This window comes from Lepisosteus oculatus, chromosome 14 (assembly GCF_040954835.1).
Source record: "Lepisosteus oculatus isolate fLepOcu1 chromosome 14, fLepOcu1.hap2, whole genome shotgun sequence".
In the NCBI taxonomy this organism is placed as follows: domain Eukaryota; kingdom Metazoa; phylum Chordata; class Actinopteri; order Semionotiformes; family Lepisosteidae; genus Lepisosteus; species Lepisosteus oculatus.
Genome location: NC_090709.1, coordinates 47,968,581 through 47,978,849, shown reverse-complemented (window position 1 = coordinate 47,978,849; position 10,269 = coordinate 47,968,581). Strand labels below are relative to the sequence as shown.

The window sequence follows — 10,269 nt, the reverse complement described above, 5'->3', positions numbered from 1 at the left end:
AAATGTTTAAATGTGTATTTTGTATTCCTTCTGTCCCCCCAGTTCTTAAAAGCCATCAGCAGGCTTTCAGGAAGATGGTGACCCAGGCTGGACTGGACAGAACGCACTCCCTGGATGCTCCTCACCTGGCTGGGTTTAAACAGGACCTTACCAAGGATCTTGGAGTGGCAGATTGCTCTCAGGAGGTATTTATTTTTTAAAGGCATTTAAAATTGAGCAGTGATATTTCCATAGCACATGTTTTTACTCCTTAGCTTAAAATTCACCCATGTGAAATCTCAGCCATAAACATAGTGACTCTACCTTTATCAGGTAGAAAATGTTTCCAGATTCCTGTTTTTATGGATCCATCTGCATCTTCCTTAAACTTTGTAAAGGGCCTATCCAAAACAACAATTATTGTAACCAAATGAAGACCACTGGACTGTCTCACCAAATCATTGCTAATTATATTAAGAACATAAACCATTTTCCGGGCTACATCCTAAATGATATCAGTGTGAAAGTAGAGGATCCCAGCCTGGCTAACCTCATCATCAACTTCCAAAGTATCCTAAAGGATATTCAGAAGAAGAACAGTAAGAATGTTGCCAAGAGATTACTAAAATTAGGTCATTTTCATTATAAAACTTCTTTCAGTTGTACTTTTAATTTGAATACAAAAAAAGTTGATGAGTACGAATTTCTCAAACAGATATAGACAGTTGCAGAGTCCAGAACCAAGTACGAAGGATTGCTGGAAGGTGTTGATGGTTGCAAAGAGAGATGTGTTGCACAGACTGGGCAAGACATCACCTTGCCTGAGCAGCTTCTTGTACTGTATTACCTGCAGGCCTTTCTCCACCTGAAGCACCTGCAGCACCCAGGGGTGGTAAAGAACATGATAAATCTTTGCGCATAGCGCTCCTTTGGAAGTACTTTGTCCAAGTTCAAAAGCAATCGTGGGATTTACTTCATGCGTGCAAAAAGCATGCCTCGCACGACAGATTTAAATGGGGAATGGAGCCTGCTTCTTGCTGTTTTTCCTGTGGTTGCAGTTACAAAGTTGATCGTGCTTTCACATTCTGTTATCAGTATTCACTGGCTGAGCTTTATCAGTTGGTTCGTAAAGGAATCTCTGCTTCGGTTCCAGAAAAGTCATCTGTAGTGTGTTTTTTTCCGTGCCCATGGCAGTCTTTTAAAGCTGGTAGTAATGGCGGCGAAGTTAATTTTTTATCCTCTTTAAAAGAATAAGGACGGGCTGGGGCGAGCTCCATTTACCACTCTTTCAGCTAACCGCCGAACTCGCGAACTGATTACACTGCAGAGCCACAGGCGCCTCGCTTTTCTCCATTCTCTGGGTTAGGGTGAAAAAAAAACTTTGCTGGTATTAGCTGGCCTGCTGGGAGTACCTCTTCCTCACTGATAAGAAAGATTTGTGTTTCATCTTTCGCAAGCTGTATAGATTTCTTTCAAAACAAGTTGTTCCAGAAAGGAAACGGACACTTGCATTCACCTGAATTAAAAGGCATGGGATTTGCCCATAAGGATAAATTCTGTACAGTAAGACAGGAAGAAAAGCACCGCTGGGAATCGGACCCAGGATCTCCTGTTTACTAGACAGGCGCTTTAGCCAACTAAGCCACGGCGCCGGCGAAGTGCTGTCCTTTGACAGCCACTTGGACACGTCTCTACTACTCTGAGACATCTGCATTCGGTGTGCACCGAGCCTGCTCGCCTTGCAAGTTGCCTCATTTACATGCGATAGTTCCACCACTAAGAGAAAGGATGAGAAATGGCTTTTATCTGGCACTTTTCATATCAGAGGATCTCAATCTGCTTTCCGTGTACAAGAGGATGTCCAACTCATGTAGCTAAAGACGTAGACGACAGTGCTCCACTGAAATCTTGATCTCACAACCCTCGGCATGACTCCGCTGTGTTCTGCTTTAGACAAAGGGGGGAAAAGACTTCTTTCATCACACGTTTTGCACTGTTTACGGTGTTTGCAGTGCTCTTTCTTAAATGAAAACCAGGAATCGGCACCATATGAGGTGAGACTAGATAATATTGAACAAGTAGCCTCGCCCTTCCATGCGTGACGTGAGCAAAGTGTAATTCCTGTCTTTATAGTGTGCTTGTTAGAGACATAGCTGGCACCCAGAGCGCTTTAAATCCGGGAGTCAGCAGCCCAAGACAAGAGAGTTTCCTTCGTCTATGTTTTTTGCGTGAAGGGGGAAACCATGCGTGTGCTGCAAACGATCTTAGTATCGAAGTGCCGTCCCACATAACCGATCCGAACAATCTGCTTTACAGAGGAGCACTGCCGGAGCTTATCGTTGACAAACTGAAGACCAGGCTGACCTCTTCTGTGACTCTTGAACACTGAGTCTCAAGGTTGTGAATTCAAGCTCCACGCTGGCGGGAAATTCCATAGGTAATGATCACATTTTCTTGCATGCTAATCAAAAGAAATATTAAGAAACTTTTCCCGATACCAGTTTTTTACAAAAGTAAAGGCACACGGCACATGTGTGCCACATCACGTCCGAGTTTAGTGACAACTACCTCAGAGATTGTAAGCTGGGTAGTTTCAGATCAGATCACTTTTTGTATCAAAGATTCAAGCAAACCCGAATACTTTTGCAAGAGACATTTCAGAATCCCAGTCAAATCCAGTACGATTGCTGGATCCTTTGAATTCGACTGAACTATAGCACAGATCTGCAGTCCACCATTAGAATACTGTGGGTGTGTTGTATAAGCCATACTGCCCAAAATAGTTCTAAAACAGGAGAAGCATCCTCGTCTAGGAATGTGGTATAAAGTGAAATGGTCTGGGAAGAGTCCTACGTTTGAACAGTTCAAAATAGACGTAAAGGGGTATTTACGGACTCTTTCGAAATGTAAGAACGAGCTGTGTGGACCTTATCTTTATTTACCTTGTGTAATCGTTTTTCATAAAGTGTAATTGTATTATAGCATGTGCCCCTGACGATTTTCTTGATACGTTATATGTGCTCTTGTTTGTATTGTATGTAGTTTTGTTGTTCAAATAAAACGTAAAAGACACAACTTTCCGGATGCGGCTGCTGTAAAAATAAAATGACATCAAGGGTGCTGTACGCAGAGGTCTGAAACCTGCTCCACAGAAGATCTTTATCCAGAGGTGTTAAAGAAGTCGAGATCTCGCCATGAGAGGGGAAGCATCTCAGAAAAAGCAGGTGCAGTCGGTTCCACTGTCATAACGCCACTAATTCGGGCGACAAGAGCAAAACCCACCCGGCTTCCTCCGGGCAAGTAATGAGACAATGAGACAGCACACAGCGGGTAGCGTGGCCGAGTGGTCTAAGGCGCTGGATTAAGGCTCCAGTCTCTTTTGGGGTGTGGGCTTGAATCCCACTGCTGCTAGGAGTTTTTGTGTTACAACCACCAAATGGAGCAATGTGTTAAAAGCTACTTTATCAGCTTAACATCAAAGCAGGGAGAAAAAAGTGTTTCTTCTTCTCAACACAAATTATCGTTTCCACCTTCAGCAGGGAAGTTTGTCTACCAAGATCACTTTTGAGTCAGTGCAAATCACACGGGCACACGGCACATGTATGGCACATCACGTCCGAGTTTAGTGACAACTACCTCAGAGATTGTAAAGCTGGGTAGTTTCAGATCACTTTTTTATTAAAGGATCAAGCAAACCCGAATACCTTTGCAAGAGACATTTCAGAATCCCAGTCAAATCCTTTGAATTCGACTGAACTATAGCACAGATCTGCAGTCCACCATTAGAATACTGTGGGTGTGTTGTATAAGCCATACCACCCAAAATAGTTCTAAAACAGGAGATGCATCCTCGTTTAGGAATGTGGTATAAAGTGAAATGGTCTGCGAAGAGTCCTACGTTTGAACAGTTCAAAATAGACGTAAGGGTTTATTTACAGACTCTTTCGAAATGTAAGAACAAGCTGTGTGGACATCATCTTTATTTACCTTGTGTAATCGTTTTTTAAGTGTTATTGAATTATAGCATGTGCCCCTGACGATTTTCTTGATACGTTATATGTGCTCTTGTTTGTATTGTATGTAGTTTTGTTGTTCAAATAAAAAGTAAAAGACACAACTTTCCAGATGCGGCTGCTTTAAAAATAAAATGACATCAAGGGTGCTGTACGCAGAGGTCTGAAACCTGCTCCACAGAAGATCTTTATCCAGAGGTGTTAAAGAAGTCGAGATCTCGCCATGAGAGGGGAACCATCTCAGAAAAAGCAGGTGCAGTCGGTTCCACGGTCATAACGCCCCTAAGTTGGGCGACAAGAGCAAAACCCACCCGGCTTCCTCCAGGCAAGTAGAGACAAAAAAAGAGGGCCCAGTGGGTAGCGTGGCTGAGCAGTCTAAGGTGCTGGATTAAGGCTCCATTCTCTTTGGGGGTGTGGGCTTGAATCCCACTGCTGCTAGGAGTTTTTGTGTTACAACCACCAAATGGAGCAATGTGTTAAAAGCTACTTTATCAGCTTAAAATCAAAGCAGGGAGAAAAAAGTGTTTCTTCTTCTCAACACAATTTATCGTTTCCACCTTCAGCAGGGAAGTTTGTCTACCAAGATCACTTTTGAGTCAGTGCAAATCACAGTGCGCCCTCAATTTTAATGTCGGTTGTGCTCCTTTTATCTGTGAAACGTTAATGTTCTGCATTTTCAAGTCGAGTCATCCTCAGGGGTAGAGCTGATTATGTCTTTCCGCATAGCGCTCCATCAGAAATAACTTGTCTAAGTCCAAAAGAGATTGTGGGTTTCACTTCAAGCAATCACAAAGCTAACCTCACATGTCAGATCTAAATTGGGAATTTGTTGGTTACGAAGCTGAACGTTTGTCCATGTTCTGCTAGAGTATCCACTGGCTTGCCTTTATAAGCAGTCTTGGAAAGATAAGCTGTGCTTCATCTCAGGAAAAATCATCAGTACTGTCATTTTATTCTGTGTGTATGGCAGTTATTTAAAGTATATAAAAATCACGAGTTCATAGACTTATCCAAATATCAACGGGACCTTGTAAACCTGTCAGAAGAATTCCTTCAATCCAATAGTTTCACTCCAGGGACAAGGCAGGGAAACATAGAGAATTCTTATTTAAAGACAACATCCGTATTGGATTGCATGTAAGCAGGCACCACTCAGAATTCCTAATATGATTTTGAATTCAGTTTTGCAGTGCTTTAGTGCTTTACTACTTTCAGAGAGTCCTTTATTGACCTTGCTGAAGCAGAGAAGCGACATAATCACAATTGTGACCAGTTTTTCTGCTGTTTCTGGTTAATACTGATTATTATTTTGTATTTTGATTAGTATTTTTCGTAGCGTTCTTCCTCAGCTTTTTAGTTATTTGGTGAGCAAGAACCACTGAGAACGAGTCTGAATCAATCAAGAACAGATATGGTACTGCTGTCCTGTGTATTACTGCTTCATCCTAATTGAGCTTTTCAGTGTTGAAGAAGACGTTTCCAATTTCGATTGCTGGTTTCAGAGGATGTGCTACAAGATCACAGATTCATTTGAAAAGATTTGGAGATGCATTGGCTGGGATTCAAACCTGGCTCAATTGCATGAAGGCACCTATACTCAGCAACGAGAGGAAAGGAGAAGGGGCCAGAGGTAGTGTGGCTGAATGGTCTAATATGCTGGATTTTAGGCTCCACTCTCTCAGGGGCATGGGTTTAAATCCCACTACTGCCCAATGTTTCAAGACCTTACTTCCTGTGATTTGTAATATGGTCAGTAAAAGCACTTTATGTAAGTATCTCTTATGTCAGTGCTACAAGTCACTTACTGCTCCACAGGTCCGGGGTTCAATCCCTGGCATCTTCAGGTGTTTTATATAACTGTACTCACATTGAAATCTTCTGTTGAGTGAGAACTCTTTGCTCGTGTTCATAGAGAGCCAGCTTTACCTTTTGAATCTCACCCGGGATTTCCTGAGAGATGATTCAGCGAGCGAGTCCTCCCTCTGGACTCCGCACTGAGCTGAAAGCTGTACGAATTCCTCACTGTGTGTCCTGTACTGTTACAGGTGGTCCAGCGTAAATGTGCAGCACAGTGATATGAACAACTTGAACTTTTTCTGTATGTGAAGGAAAATGCAAAAGAGCATGTAAAGTATTGATCATATAAAATATCCATGGTACAACTCGATAAAAAACTGAAGCACAAAACAGCGACTTTTGATGATTACAAGAGATTCAAGAAACACAACCGTCCGCAGATGGGTTCGGATCCTGAACGCTTAAGTCAAAAGAACAAAAGCGAAGTAAACTCTCTTCATTGTCTTATAGTTTATGTAATAAAACAATTTTTTACTTTCTTTATAATTTCTTACTGTTGATAGACGATTTATTGAATTTTAACAGAATCACAATTACAAATATTTGGGGTTAAACTGTTATTCACATACTCTAACAAAGAGAAACGTTAGTGTCTTCCGGGGTGTGAGCCAATTTCTCAAAACATTAAAAAATAAGTTATAGAAATTGAATTGTTCTACTTTTTAGGCTTGCATAGTCTTATTCATATTTCAGTAAGCCTTTTCTTCTGTAGTAATTTCATTTGATATTAAAATTAGTCCTGATTTACAAGAATTTTGTAATAAATTTCAGTTTAGGAAAATCGTGCCCAGAAGCTACCAAAACTGGTAATGTTCACATAATGTGTAATGCCAAAGCAACAGTTGGGGTGGGAAACAAAAGGCATTTCTTGGTATGAATCCTAAAACTTCATAGATGGCGTTCTAGGACTTCTTGCTTCAGATAAAGCTGTCAATACATCATAGATTTCTACTCAATCAATATTAGCAGTGTTATCACTACCGAACACTAAATATAGATCCTGGCAATAATTCATGAGTTGTTTGTAAGAAAATTGTTTATAGTTTTTTTTTAACATATTTTCAATACCAGACAAAAAGTCGAAAGTTTCAATTTCATGCAACTGATGAAATCTCTCTTCAATGGAAGTTATAAGTACAGTACATCCAAAATACTGCGGAATCAATCAAATTTACATGTTTCTTGTGGATCCAGAAGATCATTTTGAGACTCAAAACATGCCTGTCTTTTCTTTTTTCGAGGACGAAGGAGTAGCAGCAGGAGTAGCAGTTATGGCAAGAACGTGTTTAGAGTTCAGCACTTCTCATTTCTAATGCAGAGCCATCGACTCGGAAAGCACCGCCCGCGATAAAAGAAATTGCAGAATTGGTCTGTTCATGCTGCCTACACGCTTTGAATTGCTGGCATTTTCTGCAAGCGTTCCTTTTTGAGGGTTCATGAAATTCCTCACATTTGAGCCAACACTAAAATATTTCATTCGGGGTCGCCTAATTCATAGTGCAAACCAAATCTACAGGGGAATGCTGTGGCACATGAAGCCGTTTGTTATTCTGTTGTGAGGTGTGAGGGGCGGAATGCAAATCGAGTTGGTGAATAGAAAATGAAACAGGAGTCACTTCTTGAGCTACGAATTCCAAAAAGTATGAAAACCTGTGCATTTTAACAGTGCAGAATACTCACAAATTGCACTGAGTTGCTTGCTTTCTTCTGCTGCTTTTATATTTCAGTCATTCACTGTCAGCTAGCACTGGAACAATTCAAGAGAGGTAAAAACAGAAGCTGTCAGGAGTGGGATTTGAACCCACGCCTCCATTTGGAGACCAGAACACCCAAGCCAGCTGGAAAGACACATGTCCTTGAGTCTGGCGCCTTAGACCACTCGGCCACCCTGACAAGCAAGAGCAAGTGGTGTGCTGATTGCACCAGTAGTTGACTAAACTGAGTTTCTTCCCTGAAATGATTTGCTTGCGAAGAGCCAAGTTGCCTTGAATGGATCTTGGAAATCAAATATACGGATGGATTGTTATTCGGTTGTGAGTTTTGAGGGGCATATTATAAATTGAGTTGGTGAAAAGGCGCTTTTTGTTAGTCTGTCGGGAGGCTGCACAAGGTGTTTAGAGGGAGAACTTCTAAAAGGCAGGCTCTCTATGTTTAACATCAAGAAAGATTTTTTTTCTCAATGGAAATGCTCTCTGGCGCTTTCAGCTTTACGTAGGGAACAACGTCTGCCAAGACCACTTTTGAGCCAGTGCAAATGGTAATGTGCCACCAAGTACATTTAATATTGGCTGTGGTAGCGAGCTGCTTTTGTTTGTGAAGCTTTTACTTCTTTAAGCTGAATCATCGGCAGGAGTAGCTTATTAAATCTTTGCTCATAGCTCTCCATCAGAAATACCTTGTCCATGTTCAAAAGAGATCAGAGGATTTACTTCATGCTTTCACATGGCATACCTAACACGAAAGATTTAAATGGGGAATTGATTGTGCTTCTTGATGTTGTTCCTGTGGTTGCCTCGGTTACAATGGTGATCGTTCTACCACGTTCTGCTAGAGTATCCACTGGGTGGGCTTTATCAATTGGCTCGGATAGGTCATCAGTGCTCCGTCTCCAGAAAAATAATCAGCACTGTCTTTTTTCTGTGCGCATGACCGTTTTTTAAAACATATAAAATCACGAGTTCATTGATTTCTCCAAATAACAACAATACATTTTAACCCATCAATCCAATAGTTTTACTCCAAGTAAAAAGCAGCGCAATATATAGAGAGATGATATTCAAAGATTTCAACGTTCTTATTGGATTGCCTGTATGCAGATATCGCTCAGAATTGCTAATATGATTTGAATTCGGTTTTTCTCTACTACTTTCAGAGTCTTTTATTGACCTTGCTGAAGCAGAGAAGTGACATAATCACAAATGCGGCCAGTTGTGCAGCTGTTTCTGGTTAATAATTAATGCGAAAAAAAAAAACAGCTCCTTGCATTAAGAGCAAGAGCAACCAACGCGCTCGCTTGTTGAGTTGGGTATTTTCCGAGCTACTCTTCCTTAGCTGTGTAGAGGTTTGATGGGTTTACTGAGACAATTATTCATTGCAGCAGTAATCACGAGGTGATTCGTTGTGGCTTTTAGAAAATCAATCGTCAGAACAACTAACAACGCACACACACGGGTTCAATACACGAGATACAGTTATTAATATAAATTGTGCACCAAACATATACCAGTCTGCCTGGATACAAGCGGCAGAACTTACTGTGAGGGTTATCAATATACAAGGTATATAATGTCGAAGAGATGCAAACACAAAGAGATACACAACAGAGAATATATGTCAATATATATCGTTCGGTTACCAAATCGCTAATCAGTGTTATTCCCCACTGTTACTCTAAACTCGGAAGTAAATGCAATACTCATGAATTAAATTGATAACAACTTGTGTTGAGGTACAATTGAATTCTCGAGACGCAATGTAGAACATGGGGTTTACTTATCCACTGTGTATGGATTTGGAATTTCCCGGCACGAACACCAAACCAGCTGACAGGCTCTGTTGCAGCCTCGGTTCCAGCGGTTGTCCAATGGGCGTTGTCCCGGCGTCCTCTGGCTACCGGCCAACCAGTCGAGGTGCAGCTCGGAGTTGGACGGGCGCGCAGGGCAGTTGTTGCTCCGAGGGGATCTACCAGCAGTCCGGCTGGCTAGTAGAAAGTATCTATGCACAGAGTGTGACCGCAAGTCCTCACAAGTCACTCTTTTGCCCGGGAAGAAGCTGGTTCGTTCCCGGACCAGCGCTGCTTCTGAATAAGCTATTCAGGTTGTTGACGAGGGTCCAACTGTAGGCTGCCGTTGATCAAGCAGAGCATTCACGTTGGTAGAATTCTGAGTACGTACGGGATCCTCGGCCTCGCGCTTAGAACAAAGTCCAAGTCCCAGTGCAGACAACAGCAGTTGTCACGTGATTGTCTCTGAGGATGCGCGGAAATGGCCAAGGAGAGCCCCGATCTGAGCTTGCGCTCCCTTTTTGACCAAGACACAGATGTGTGCTGATTGGTTGAGAGTTTGGCGGGCATTGGAGACCCACGTGGTATTACCACGCCCTGCCAATCCCTGATTGGTTGATCAAGGTGAGATATGAGTCACTTACTCCTGACACTTAGGAATACAGTCCAGATGTCCATTCGGCACTCCCTAGACAGATAGGCGCCAATGGATGACCATTGATCATGATAGTTAGGCTTAGCTAAGTGCATCTCCGTTTAAGAGCTGTCCCTTATCAAAAGAAAACATCTTAAATCAGCCTGCATGAATACCTTCTCAGTGGCTGCACCACAGAAAGGGAGAGTGAGATGGGGCCTCATTTAGCTTTTAAGATTTTTGGTGAGCAAGAACCACTGAGAACGAGTCTGAATCAATCAAGA

At 42.0% G+C, this 10,269-nt stretch overlaps 2 non-coding genes across 2 annotated transcripts; both read right to left on the bottom strand.

Annotated features, from left to right (window-relative positions):
- Positions 1–1,557: 1,557 nt before the first annotated feature.
- Positions 1,558–1,631, bottom strand: trnat-agu (transfer RNA threonine (anticodon AGU)). The gene has a single exon. It is a non-coding gene; the product is annotated as a tRNA-Thr (tRNA).
- A 5,998-nt stretch (positions 1,632–7,629) lies between these two features.
- trnal-caa (transfer RNA leucine (anticodon CAA)) lies at positions 7,630–7,742 on the bottom strand. Its single transcript has 2 exons — positions 7,705–7,742; positions 7,630–7,675 (listed from the first exon to the last, which is right to left on the bottom strand). It is a non-coding gene; the product is annotated as a tRNA-Leu (tRNA).
- Between the last annotated feature and the right edge of the window lie 2,527 nt (positions 7,743–10,269).